General features: G+C 60.8%; 1 protein-coding gene across 14 annotated transcripts in view; it reads left to right on the forward strand.

The window, feature by feature from the left end:
* Positions 1-874: 874 nt before the first annotated feature.
* EPB41L1 (erythrocyte membrane protein band 4.1 like 1) overlaps positions 875-14,062 on the forward strand; it is a 61,578-nt gene continuing 48,390 nt past the window's right edge. For 11 of the 14 annotated variants that reach the window (XM_086853593.1, XM_086853597.1, XM_086853599.1 and 8 more), the window contains exons 1-2: positions 1,553-1,642; positions 9,793-9,842. The gene's annotated coding sequence lies outside the window, so the exon portion shown is untranslated. Of the gene's footprint in view, positions 1,019-1,488; positions 1,643-9,792; positions 9,843-14,062 lie in introns of those variants that run through there. The other 3 variants (XM_086853607.1, XM_086853612.1, XM_086853606.1) reach the window with 2 other exon arrangements.

Genomic DNA, 14,062 nt, shown 5'->3' on the forward strand with positions numbered 1-14,062 from the left:
GAGGAGGCTGAGGAGCAGCACCCAGAGGCAGCTGGCACAGAGCCCTGGCACCCCCCACTGCCAGACAGGTGACCGTGTGCTGACACGTTGTGACTGCCTGGCTGCAGGGCACAAGCAGAGGCAGCCAGCTTGGAGCTGTTCTGCTGGGAAGGGTCCCCCAGCCTTCCTCACACCATGGAGGCTTTTTCTGTCCCTCACACCAGGAGTCACCGAGGGCAGCTCTGCCACCAAGTAAGGGAGCAAAGGCAGGCACTGCAGGGCAGTCAGGGCACGAGGCGATGTTGGGAGCCCTGCACGATGTACTTGAGCAGAGGGCACTGGGAACTGAGCTGGGAGCCACCACAGGCTCTGGGAATGGGGAAACCAGACCTGGTGCTGGGCTGGCACCTCCCTCCAGCCTTCACTGCTCAGTGTCTGCCAGACAGGGGGACAGAGAGGGCTGAGTGTGCAGCCTCTCTGTGCCCATCTGTGAGAGCCAAGCCCATACTCAGGGGTTATACTGAGAGCAGAGTGGCCACTGCATCCCTGCTGAGCATCCACTGCATCCCTGAGCATCCACTGCATCCCTGCTGTGCATCCACTGCATCCCTGTTCATCCAGTGCATTTCTGATCATCCAATGCATCCCTGCTGTGCACCCACATGTGCCCATGCATTCCCTTCGTCCGTGCTGTGGCTGCACGCACACCTTGAAGAACAATAACTTCCCCTTTCCATCTACATCTCTTGAGGGGGCTGCTTGCCCTGGCACCCGCAAAATGCACAAGTCTGCTCAGCTGCTGATGTGGAGATCTCCCGGGCCCGGCTCACGGGTGGGCAGCCCGGCATCCCCGGGAGCTGCGGGTCCCGCCGCACGTCCTGCATGGGGTGACAGAGGAGGCTCAGCGGGGTGAGAGTACTGAAAGTACCGGGTGCCTCCGCGGGACCCCGCCTGGGCCGGGGGGCGTCAGGCGCGACGTGGGAGGGGAGAGGGGACACCCGCGGGGGCCCTCGGTGCCCCGGGGACGAAGGGAGCCCCGGTAAGGCCCGGGGGCGGCTCCCGCGGCGGAGGCGGTGCGGGGCGGGAGCGGTGCGGGGGCCGTGCGGGGCGGGGCGGGCGGGGCGGTGCGGGGCCGTGAGGGCGGTGCGGGGCCGTGAGGGCGGTGCGGGTCCGGTGCGGGGCGGTGCGGGGCGGTGCGGGAGGTGCGGGGCCGTGAGGGCGGTGCGGGCCGTGAGGGCGGTGCGGGCCGTGCGGGCGGGGCCGTGAGGGCGGTGCGGGGCCGTGAGGGCGGTGCGGGCCGTGCGGGCGGGGCCGTGAGGGCGGTGCGGGGCGGTGCGGGGCCGTGAGGGCGGTGCGGGCCGTGCGGGCGGAGCCGTGAGGGCGGTGCGGTCGGTGCGGGCGGTGCGGGCCGTGCGGGCGGGGCCGTGAGGGCGGTGCGGGGCGGTGCGGGGCCGTGAGGGCGGTGCGGTCCCGCCCCTCCGCAGCGCCGCACCGAGCCCGGCCCGCCCCGCGCTGCGCCGCGCCCGCCGCTCGGCGGGGCACAGCGGGGCACAGCGGGCACGGGCGGGGCACGGAGCGGACACACCGGCGGGCAGCGGCGGCGGCCGCGCCCCGCACGCGGCGGCGGAACGGAGCCGGGCACGGCCGAGCGGGCAGAGCCGAGGTGAGCGGCCGGGCCGGCCGGGGAGGTGCGGTGGAGCGCGGCCGGGCGGCCCCAGGTGCTGCGAGGCGCCTGCGAGGGAGAGGCGGGCAGGGCTGCAGCCCCGGGGAAGCCGGGAGAGCTGCCCCGAGCCGGGCCTTCCCTCGCCGGCAGCGGTGCATCCCGCTCCGCGTCCTGCCGGGATGCTGCGGGCGGGGTACGGGCCGGGTCCCCGCGGGGCTCCGGGGAGCGCAGCCGAGCGCGGGGAGGCGGCAGCCGCGTCCTGCGGGAGGGATGAGGCGACCCCCGGCATCCGCAGCCCTGGGGACCCGCAGCCCTGGGGATCCGGAGCCCCGAGCTGCGGCAGCGCATTGAACTGCCGGGCTGTGATTTGAGGGAGACGATTTACATTAGAGGGAGAATGTGGAGAGAGCCAGGAACAACTTGGAATGGGTCCTCGCATATTTCTGTGGTTATTTTTGGAGTACCGTCATATGGCAGGAGGTGGGCTCTGGAGGTATCCTTGAGCTCAGCATTTTCTCCACAGGCTGGTTACCCGGGAGATTGTACTAGAGGACCTGCGTGGCCCTTTCCCCATCAGTGGTTTCTGTATTTCCCATCACTTTTCTCTGGCTCTTTCCCGGGGTATTGTTCACTCCGGCGTGCCCGGCCCTCAGCCTGTCTCGGTGGGGACTCTCCTGTGGGCAAACAATGGTCTGGGTGTGCTGGCTGGGCAGTCTCGGTGTGCTGCAGGCGATGGCAAAGCTGTGCTTCATTCGGCTGTGGATGGTGTGAGGTGACTCCTGATCAGCCCCTTCTCCATTGCTGTGGATGAGGTGTGGCTTCTCCAGCATCCCCGGAGAGACCAGCCCATGCATCCGTCTCCCTCCTGCACTCCGCTGCCACTTTCCCTCCAGCTTTCTCATGCCTCACATGGCTGTGTCAGGCCCCTTGGACCACGGCTGGAGAGTGGCTCTGTTGGCCTTCAGCTGCGTGTCCTTGCTGCCATCAGCCGAGTTTGGAACTGAGGGAAGGCTGCCTGGCTTTGGGTGATGGTCCTTGGAAGAAGGGAATGAATGACTTTCTAATGATGTTGGTTTAGAGTCTGGCTTGGCAGGCACGGAGCCTGTCCGTGGGGCTCCCTGGGGTGCTCGGAGCCGTGCTCTCCATGAGAACCTGTCTCTGCTGTGTGCAGGGATGCAGGGCATGTTTTCGAAGCTGTGGCAGGTCCAGAGCTTCCCTCCTTACCCAGGGATGGCCTCTGGGTTTGGAATCAAGGAGCAGGGTGCAGCTGTCTCCTGTGGGCTGTGAGCCCCTCTGGAAGAGAGGATTCCCATCTCTTCCCCTGTTCCCACCATCCCTGTGCCATGGGCATCATTTTCCTCAATGTTCCCAGCAGAGCCCCGCCAGGGCAGGGCTGTGGGGTGCAGAGCCTGTGCCTGGCTGCCTTTGGCAGGGGATGGGTTCTTCCCCTGCTGGTTTGGCTGCTTCTGGATGTTGTCTAGAGTTGCCTAAAGTTTTTGATTTTTATTAATTTTTGAGGTGTGAGCGTTCTCCAGAACTCTTAGGGGCAATGTTTTGGTCAGGAGGAAGCCTCTAGAAAAGGTTTTTGAAGTCCAGTATGGGATTTCTGAGCCAAAGCATTCAGGGCAGAAGGGGAAGGTTTTGGTGCCTTCCCTGTGCAGTGGGGACACAGAGTGTGCTGGGCCCCCTTCCCTGGGCTGCTGCCATGGTTGCCACCATCCCCACAACCTTCCAGGGTGTCTCCTGGCACGTGATGTCTTTGTGGCCAGAAGGGATGGCTAGCTCCGCTGAAGTCACTGCAGCATAGAATGGGGAAAGTATTCTTCTACCCCCCAGGCAGCTGAGCTCCCTGTTAAGCTCTGGGTGATGACCTTGGTCCTGGTGAGGAGCTGGATCCCTCCCTGATTTACGGAATTACGTTAAGGCTTTCTGCTGGCAGCACCGAGCCCTCGTCCCGCGGGGGATTCTGGCGTCACTCTGGGCGCCCTGCCTGCCTTCCCCTCGCTCCAGCACTGCTGGGGACTTCTGCTTTCCTACAGGAGGCTTCCAGACACACACAGACCAGTCAGGTGCCTGACTAATTCTGTCCCTAACAGAAGAAATCTTTCCCATAACTAATTAGGGTTTCTAAATTAGGAAGCTGCTGCGAATGACCTGTCGGTTAAAGGGCAGGGGGTGGGCTTGGCTCATCCCAGCCTTGCTCCAAGCTTCCTGCTCAGACTCGCAGGCATCACTGGAGTGTCCTTTGCCTTAATTCTCTTTGGCTGTGCACTTGGGCTATTTCCCTGCTGCCTTGGGCCGATGGGGAGCGCGTGTGTGCGAGGCAGTGGGCTCAGTGCGGGCTCGGCTCCGCGCAGAGCGGCGTGGGCGGCTGCGAGGCCTGGGTGTAGTAGACTTTCATGTGGTGCCTGTCACTTGGAGGTCTGAGCTGAGCCTGAAGTTCCCTCTGCCAAAGGAGCAACACAAAACAGTGGCAGTCCCTGGGTGCTGGGAGCTCCTGCGCAGGGAAACTTGTGCAGCCACAAATACCTGACTCTCAAACGGCGCCTAAAAATGTGCTGGCGCTGGGGCTGTGACAGCGATGGCTGCGAGGCTCATTGTTCTCATTAGAGCAGTCGGTGGCTCTGAGTCAGCAGGTTTGGGTTTGTCACAGCCTGTGCAGGACTGTGGTGCTGAGCAGTGGGGCTGGCCCTGACCCTGCTGCAGGGGGCTGTGGGGTTTGAGCCTGGCCACAAAGGCATTGTGAGCTTGTGCTGTCTGTTGAGCCTGGAATGAGCTGTGTCTGTGTGAGCTGAAGGTCAGCCTCCCTTGGGAACCCCTTCCAGCTCCTACCCTGTGCCATTCAGGGCTGTAAAGCTGAGCATCACTGCTGCTGGCCAGGCTTCCTGGTCTGGTCCTTCATCATCCTCTTGTCTGGACTACAGGAGGTGGAAAGCGTGGTGGGAGGAGACTGTCTGCTGAGGACATGTTGCAAGGCTTCCCTGTGGCTGCAGATCCAGCCTTCCTCTCCTTCCAGCCCTTGAGAGAAAGCTTGTGGGCTGTCCAGGAGCTACGTGTGTCTTCAAGTGAAGAAGGGGAAATCTGGGCAGCTGTGTTTGCCAGTGTGGAAGCAGTGGCTGCTTCCTGCTGCAGCTCTCCTGTCCACACAGCGTGTCCCTGGTGCAAAGCAGGGTGCTGGGCCCAGGCCCCATGGATGTCCCTTGGAGCAGCTGCTCCCCCTGCCCTGCCTTGCTCCAAGGGGATGAACTGCCTGGGGATGTGTGGAGCCGTAGAATCATGGGTTTGAGTTGGAAGTGCCATGGGCAGGGACACCTTCCACTATCCCAGGTTGTCCCAAGTGCTGTCCAGCCTGCCCTTGGACACTTCCAGGGATCCAGGGGCAGCCACAGCTTCTCTGGACACCCTGTGCCAGAGCCTCAGCACCCTCACAGGGAAGGATCTCTCCCTAATATCCAATCCTAAGAGCTGTTGGGCTGAAGTTTGGTATCACTGGGACAGGAGTCAAGGTTTGCTCTCCTTGCACTGGGCAGGGAGTGGTGGGACTGTGTGGATTGGGACAGACAGCCCAGAGCCCTGGATAGGTGATTTGGTGCAAATTCTTGTGTCTTCTTGTCCCAGTTCACAGCTGAGGGGGCTCTGGATGCAGCTCAGAGTTGTCAGTGTCCTGACTGCTGTGTGCACATCCCCGAGCCCACTCATGCACCATCCCCAGGAATGGGAGCAGCACACAGAGCCTTAAAATCTGGATGGTAAATCTCTGGAAGAGATTTTCTTTCCGTCTCCTGCTGCTGGTGTGTGTCCTGCCCTCGGCAGGGCACTCCTGGCTCCCTGGGGGCTCAGCCGTGCCCCAGGTCGGGTCTGTCCCAGGCAGGAGCTGCTCAGCACCCCGGGCTGGCAGAATCACAGCGCCAGGGCCACGCTGGCCTGACCCTATTGTGCTCAGAACACGAGACAAATGAGGCTGAAGCTGCAGATCTGTGGCTGCCAGCAGGTCAGCATTTTCAGTCGGGCACTCTTTGTGGCGGTGCAGTGTCGGGATCTGCACCATCCCCCTTTCAGTGCCCAGCCTGCTCCCCACCGGCTGTAGCTGGACCCTGGGACCACCAGGCTGGCTCCTGCTGTCCCCGAGCCCTGCTGGGGTCCTTGGCCAGGAGCTTGGGTGGGAAGCAGGAGCAGGTGCTGCGCCAGTGTAAAGCGCATCCTGCGTCTGAGGGGATGCTGAATGAGGATTCACAGCCCAGCCCTGCTGCCAGGTTCCTCCCACCGGCTCCTTCCTCCCTCTGCTCCTACTAACCCACTGCCGGGGCCCCTCGCTGCCTGGCAGCAGCAGAGATGTCTGCTGGTATCCTTCCCCGAGCATCAGATGGAGAGGAAAACACAGGGTGGAGTCAGCTCTCGCACAAAGGAAATGTTGAGGTATCGTTTCTGCCTTCGGTGCGTTTTTTAGATGGCTGGGGAGAGATTAAACAGGATCTTAACACATTCACAGCCCGCTTCCCACCTCATTTTCCTGTGAATCTGTTGCTGTCATGGTATCTTTTGGATGATATTTTTAGGTTTGCCTTTTCCTTTTTTTTTTTTTTTTTTTCCCCTCCTCTCCTCGTATCAGGCTTTTGAAGGGAAACACGTTCCTATGGGAGAACAGAATGAGCCATTTCACGAGACATTTTGTTATGGGCAGAAGGGCTGGGAAATCTGATTGTGTGTTTGAAATGACACATTCCCCTTTGTAATCAGCTCATCGAGCTGCCTGGGGTGAGTGCCAGCAGCGAGCTGTCCTGGCTGGGGGCAGGGGATGGAGCAGCCCCTCGCATCCTCCCCCGGCACCTCTCCATCCCCAGGCGGCCACACATGAAGGGCCTTGGGGGTCCTGCAGGCTTTTCTCTCCAAGATCCCGTGGGAAGCAGTGCGGTGTGCTTGAGGGAAGCAGCTGGGTTTCCTCAGGTGCCCTCTGGATCCGGAGTGTCTGTGCTGGCAGGAGCCCCACGGAGTGCAGGGTGTCATGACACCTGACAGAGCTCTGGGCTCAGGGGTGCTCAGGGAGGTGGAAAGGGGTGGTTGGACAGCTGGGGCTGCTGCTCACTGTGGGGGGGTGCCATTTTTGACAAGGATACAGACTAATGTTGCATGGTGATGGTGAACTTTGGCAGGGGAAAATTCAGCCTGAATTCTCAGCAGTGTTTCCCTTTAGGAGATTTACTCAAGTCCTGATAGTTGAAGGTCCTGTGGAGTGAACTGGCCAGAGCAAGAGAAGCCTCCTGTGAGGGCAGATTTGGCTTGGATCTGCACATCCCTGTGTGGTAACGCTGTTACCTCTGCAAATTCCCTGGGGCTGTTCTTCAGGGAACCAAGAAATGCTCCCTGCTGGTAGGGCATGATGGCCATGGGAGAGTAACACCTCTGGAAGTGTCCAAGGCCAGCCCAGATGGGACTTGGAGCATCCTGTTCTAGTGGAAGGTGTCCCTGCCCATGGCAGGGGGTGGAACGAGATGGGCTTTGAGGTCTCTTCCAACCCAAACCATTCTGGGGCTCTATGGGAGGAGTAAACTGCTCATCACCTTGGTCTGCTGTAAGATCTGTCTGTAAGAAATGCAGCTGACTTGGGGAGACCAAGGGAAGGGCCACAGGATGTAGAGAAGGTGCAGCTGCCCATGCTGTGTTTTGGGGACAGGGTCACTCTCAGCCCTCCTGGCCACCTCCACACTCCTGACAGAGCTTTGGAGCTCAGTCCCACCCCGTGGCCATGGTGGTGTGGCCCATGGACTCCTCTGTGTCTCCTGGGCTCCTCTCCAGCTGCACTCCCTGCCCCGTGTGTGCTCCTGCTCTGCTGGAGGGGACACAGCGAGTCCTTGTCCCTCGGTCAGACCCATCAGCAGGTTTGCAAGGTGCTGGGTTAAATCTGAGTGAGCTGGAGCAGAGCTTGGCTCCTTCCTAAGCCCCACCAGAGGTGCCTTCATCCGTGTGCCAGCACGTCCCAGTGCCCCCCAGGCAGCTGTCAGGGCCAGGCTGGCTGGCTGCAGTGACAATGAGGTGGTTACAATGTGGGTCACTGTGGGATGTTTGTGAGCCTGGGGCAGTGTCTGGGGGTGAGATGCTGTCCACACCAGCCAGAGCTCCATGGCAGGAGCTCAGGGCACAGTCTGGGGTGGGCTGCTGCTCTGGGGAGCTGCTGTTTGTGTTCAGAAGGGAGCAGGGTTGGAGGAGGCCTCGCTCCCACTGCCGGTGTTCTCAGAACACCTCCCTGATCTGATCCTGACTGATGCAGGGCACAGTCCTGTGCCCAGTGGCCACAGGGCAGGGGGTGGTCTGAGGCTCATGGGGAGTGCAGGACCTTTGTTTGGCAGTGTCAGCACAGGCAGATCAGGGAGTGCCCAGTGCCACTGCCCTGCCTGTGGTGGCTGCACCTCCATCCTCCCCCACAGCAGGAACAGGGTGCAGCCCTGGGAGCCTCGGCTGCTGGGGCCACTGCTGCCATTCTCCTCCTTCGGGGTCTGTGGAAAGCTGCCTGCTCTTGACCTGTCTGCCCATCTCTGCCGGGCATCTATCAACCCCTCCTGAGCTGGGATGAGAGAAATCCGAGCACACAAACCTGGAAGCAGCTCAGAGTACCCACAGAAATCACTGGGCTCAACAGAGAATGAGCAGGGCCACAGAAACTGCGCCAAAGGGGGAGAGAATTCCACAGACCCCCTGTGTGACCTGTGTCTGCTGCTGGAGTCCAGCCCATGGATCAGCTCAGCCTGTTGGGACACCCATGTGTCCTGCTGGAGAGACAGAACCCTCCTCACAGGTCCCTTGGTCTGCTCTGACTCCTGAGCCTCTGAGCAGGGGCATCTCTGTGAGCAGAGGAGGCAGGCAAAGGACAGGGAGGTTTGTCTGGGATGGAGTGGTGTGTGTACTGGCATGGGACAGCAGCCCCCACACACCCCTGAGCCTGTGGACAGTCACACACATCCAGCTCCAGTGCCCTGTGACAGTGGCCCTGTGGTAGCTGTGGGTGCCACCAGCACTGGGGCTGGGCACAGGACTGCCCTGGGTGGCCACCCAGCCCTGTTCCCCACCCCCCAGGACAGCTGAGCCAGTTAAACCACATGGCTGGGAAGGAACCTGTGCCTGCTGGGCAGGGGTGTATGGGAGTGCACCCAGGAGCAGCACATGGTGACATCCCCAGGGTGACAGACACAGGAAAGGGCCATGCAGGTGGCAGCTGCAACCCCCTCCTCTTCACCTTAGCTCTCCTGCAGATCTCCTGCTGAAAGGTGGGATTCTTTCCATGGAGGTGCTTTATTGTGTCAGGTTTTCTGGCTGGCTCCAGAAGAAAAGCAGAGCAGCTTTTGTGTCTCCTGGGAAAGCTGCTGTGGGTCGGGGTTGCTCAGGGCAGGCTGTGGGCTGCACACAGCTGATGTTTGCTTGTGGAGACTGAAAGGATTTTGCTGATTCCATGGGAGAGGTGAGAGCTTTGCATAGGCCTGCTTTGCTTCTGCCTCGGGGGAGGCTGGGCCTTACCTGTCCAAGGATGTTTGAAAATTAACCCTTGGAAAAGTGGGAGGTATCCCTGCTGTGCCAGACCGAGCTTCCTCCCCTGTGATGCTGTGGTGCCAATGGGCAGATTCTTCTCCCTCATGAGGTGCAGTTGTCACGTAAGAAGAGGCTCTGAACACGCTGTTGCAGGCTGGGGGTGTCCCTGCTCACTGCTGGTTTCCTCCTGCCGTGCTGGAGCTGCCATGGCCGGGGCAGCGGGGCTGGCTTGGGGGTCCCGCAGCCAAAGCCCTGCAAGCAGCTGCTGGCCTCCATCCACGGCATGGCTGACAAAGGAGGGGGCACAGATGGCCTGAGAGGAGACCTTGGGCCGTGCCCAGGGGATCCTGTGGCACTCAGAGGTGTGTGGGCTCCGTGGCACTGCTGTAGTAAATATTTGCTGTTCTCCAGGAAGGAGCAGGGCTGGCTGCACATCAGGAGAGCAAAACGACGTCTAAAGCAATCCACAGCTCCAATTTCCAGCAGGGAGATTTGTATGGAATTCAAACACAGCACTGGAGCCAGGCAGGCCCCCTCTGGTGACAGCTGTAGCTATCCTTCCGAGTGCTTGCCATCATCTCTGGGAAGGACTTTTCCCTTCTTTTTAACCAAATCTGATTTCTTCTTTGCAGGTTGTAAATCGTGCCCAAGCCGAGCGCTGAGAGCAGCCACTGGAAGCAGCGTGAGTTTATCCTGAAAGCTTTTGTTCTCCTTTCCACATCCCACATGAGGTTGAGTGGGTTTTGCAGCACAGAAAAGGTTGCTCAGCACAGAGAGGTGCTGCAGGGAGAGGAACCCCTGGGAATCTGGCCTGCTCCCACCAAAACACTGAACTGCTGGCCTTGGGCTTGTTGTGGCTTTCTTTGTGTTGGGATTGGTTCCTGGTTTAGCTGGGACTGGGACAGGAGCCCCTCTGCCAGCAGAAAGGCCCCTGCAGGAGCTGCCCCAGTCCCTGTGCGCCGATGGAGCGGGTTTGGGGTGGCACACTCAGCTTCCCCACGCTGGCTTTCCGTGGCCTGTGTTGTGTGGAGGGTCTGGGGGAAGGATGTGTTTGCAAATCAGCTGGGGTGTTTTGCTGGCTGTGGATCCCTGCCAGGGCTCAGGTCGCTGGGCACAGCTGGACTGAGGTGCATCCCAGGAAGGCTGGCATGGCCAGGCAGATGGGAGCAAAGCATGGCAGAGGTCTGAGCTGCAGAATTCAATTGCTGTGATGCTTGAAAGAGTCAAGGGCTTGTGTTCCAGGCCTTTTCAGGGATATCAGGGTCCCTCCAGCTGGTTGGACTGCTCCATTCCAGAGCCCTGCTGCACAACACAGCTGCATCCATGTGAAACCAGATGTGAGCTGCTTCCAGCAGCTGGTGAGAGCTCAGGGTGGCTGGGGGGATGAGGTCCTGCTCCTGCTTTGGCTCCCTCACCTGCAGAGTGAGGTGAGCCTAGGCAGAGCTGCAGCATGACCCTCACCCTGGGCTGAGGTGGCATGTCCTGATGTGAAAATTGGGATGAGGAGCTCCATAGCTGCACCCCGCTGTCCTGGCTCTTTGCCAGGTGACAGAAGTGTGTGGCATTGTGCACAACAGGCCTCAGACCCTGCTGCCCATGGGGTTTGGCTCTTGCCCACACAAGGCAATGGATTCAGGTTCTTCATCCAGAAGTTCCACACCCAGAGGGTGCTGAGCACTGCCCAGGCTCCCCAGGGAATGGTCAGAGCCCCAAGGCTGCCAGAGCTTCAGAAGCATTTGGAAAACACTCCTAGGAACGAGGTGGGATTGTTGGGGTGTCTTCTGCAGGGCCAGGGGTTGGATTGGATGTTCCTTGTGGGTTCCTTCCTGCTCAGGATATTCCATGAGTCTGTGGGCAGGGGATCTGAGTCCCTGCTGAGGGCTGTGATGAGCTGCTCTGATGGGCTCCTCAGGGATCTGGCTCTGGCTCACAGCAGGGCAGGTCTCCATGTTCTGTGGGCAGTTTCTCACCAGCCCTCCTCCTCCAGGCACTTTCAAGATGCCAACTGCACCCATGCCCTGGCTCTGTAGGGAGAGCCAGGGGAATGGTGAGGATTGTTTCCCTGCCTGTGTGCTCAGCAGTTTGGGAGGGGGGTGACCAGTCTGGAGTTGCTGAGGCAGAGCTGCAGGCCCAGTGTCAGTGCTGGATTTCCTGTGTGCTCCTGCGTGGCCTCTGTGTCCCCCGAGGGTGGGGTCAGGGTGCCCTGGGCTCTGTGCTGGGCTCTGTTCCTGGGTACCCACGGGAAGTGTTCTGTCCTGGGCAATGCCAGGGAAGCTCTGCTGCTGGATGGGGTGAAAATCCTTCTTGGGGTCCCCTGTGCTGGGGTGGCACGAGCAGCAGGAGGACACATGCCATCCCCCTGGTGACCCCTGGTGCCCAGCCAGCCCCTTGCCCAGGCACAGCTGGGGGCCCTGGCCCACCATTCCTCCTTGTGTCTGGTGGTGCTGGGTCTCTCAGAGCTGCTCTGTGTCTCTGCACTCCAGGAGGGCTCCCCCAGCCTGTGCCTGTCCCCTGCAGGTCCCAGCTCCCCCACAGGTCTGGGCAAGCAGATCCTTGCCTGGGCCAGCTGCTGCTGTGTGCCCAGGGAGGTGTCCCCCTGCTTCAGGAGCCCTGCTGACACTTGGGTTGTGGCACAGGGATTGTTCTGGCAATGAGCTTCTCCTGTCTGTGGATTCCAGCAGCTCCCTCACAGCTGTATCCCACCTCCTGGGCAGGGTTCCTGCCTGCTGGGGTTGGGTGGGGACAGGCTCTGTGGGAGCCTGCTCAAAGGACATGGTCATCCACCTGATGGTCACTGTAGGTCCATTCCAAATGAACTACCCCATCCTCCTCGAAGTGCACAAGGTGTCACCATTACCTTGGGGAAAATGACACTTTGTCACCACTTTAGAGCCTCACAGGGCCCTTGTGGGGATGCAGAGCAGAGGATGATGATGGTGGGGAGAGTGTTCGGCGCTTCCTTTGGACAGAAGGAGAAGATAGGAGAAGGCAGGGCTGAGCCTGTGCCAGGACTGGGCTCCTTCTGGGGGCTTCCCTTGCTCTGGGTACAGTTCCCCTCCTTGAGCTCCTCTCTTCTTCCAGCCCACTGCTTCCCAGGGTGTTTGGCCCTGTGTTCTTGCCCAGGGAACAGCTGATCTCCCCTGGCTGCCCCATCCCAGCACAAGGCAGCTGAGCCTGTGGTCTCTGCCTTCCTCTGGGGGCAGGAGGAAGGATGGGAGCAGCTCTCTGCCTTCCCTGGCAGGGGAAGAACATTCCCTGCCGAGGGGTGTTTCACAAGGGCTGCAGCACCCCTGCCAGCCCCTGGAGAGCAGCCCAGGTGCTTTGCTGGTGCTCCACAGTGGGCTGTGGCATCTGAACTGGGCTCCCAGGGCACTGGCTGCTGCATCACAGCCTTTGGTTCACCCTCCCTCCCCTGCTGCCCCAGAGCATTCCCAGGCTCTGGTGCCATCCCTGGGTCAGGGCTGGAGCAGGAGGGCAGGGGTGGCTGCGGTGCTGGTGGTGCTGGTCCCTGCCTGGGCTGACTTGGCTGTGGCACCTTTTGGACAGTCAGTCTCCACCCCAGAGAGCACAGGGGGGTCAAGAGGGCAGGCCCACGGCTCCTCTGTCCCCCAGGCAGAGCCCCGGGGCTGTCAGGGTGTGGCACTGGGGGTTCAGTCCCGTAGCTCTGCTCACAGAGAGTTTTTAATGCCTGCAAGGCTCAGGTGAGCACAGAGCACCTCTGAGTTGCCCCCTCAACACCCTGGGCAGGGTTAGGTCCCTGGAAGAGGAATTGGCCCAGGGCAATGCACAGATCCCCTCTGGCCTTAGAAAAGCTGTTGGGCTGTTTTACAGAGTAGCTGTGGGGAAGAGGATGTTCTGTGCTCCCTGCCTTGCAATCCTCACTGCAGCAGGACCCCAGCAGGGCTGGCACAGCCCTGGCACAGCCTGGGGGATCTGGCAGTGCCACTGGCAGGTACCAGGGCACTGCCCTGCCTGTCCCTGCCCTGCCCTGGGGCTGCTGCTCACTTTCCTCTTGATTTGGGGCCCATCCTGGCTGCAAGACATGCCTTGGTCAACGAGCCTTACTTTGAGCCATCCCAGCTGCTTGGGCTGAGCAAACAGGTTTGTGGTATGTGGCAATGTGGGCCCTGAAGGCTGGGGGAGCTGCCAGCTCCCTCAAACTCCTGGGGAAGGCTGGCTGCTGGCCAAACCCCTGCTTGCCTTGGCTGAGCTTTAACCTCTTGTGCATTACAGCCCTTGGGAGCTGGGCTGCCCCTGTGCCTGGGGCAGGCTGAGGTGCCCACCCGTGTCTGATCCCTGTGCCCAGCTGGTGCCCAGAGCCACGCTGGGCTCCTGCCCCTCCTTTGGCATGCAGGGCTGTGTGCTCAGGCAGCAGGAGCTGGGGCTCTCCTGGGGAGATGCAGCTTTGCTGCTCTGATGGCCCCATGCTCACCCAAGTCCTCGGCAGGTGATGGAGAGCTCTGTTCCCACCTGATGTCCCCTCCCTACTCCTCCTGGCCAAGGCTTTGAAGGGCTGGGCTGGGCTCCTGCCTTGCTGCACTGGGGATCCCTGTGGGGCTGGGTGGAGAGGAAGAGCTGTCTGCTCTCAGATCCCTGCCCAGGAGGATTTGCCACCTGGGACTGGTGTTCCAACAGCTTTTCTGGCACAGCAGGGCCCAAGGGATGTGGACCTGTGGGCAGCATCTGAGCAGGCCCAGTGTGGGCTGGGGATCTGCAGGACTTTCTCCCAGGGGAACAGCAGAGGCTGGACCATGTTCAGGGAAGCACCTGCCCTGGTGCAAGTGTGCTCTGGGGCATCATCTTCCACCTCTCTGGCTTCTCCTAGCCCTTTTCCCACACAGCCCTTGCTGTTCTTTCCTTTATGATGGGACCTGCTGTGCAGCAAGCAGCACACTTGGTGGG

The sequence above is a fragment of the Cyanistes caeruleus genome, chromosome 16, assembly GCF_971803275.1.
Source record: "Cyanistes caeruleus chromosome 16, bCyaCae1.hap1.1, whole genome shotgun sequence".
Taxonomy (NCBI): Eukaryota; Metazoa; Chordata; class Aves; order Passeriformes; family Paridae; genus Cyanistes; species Cyanistes caeruleus.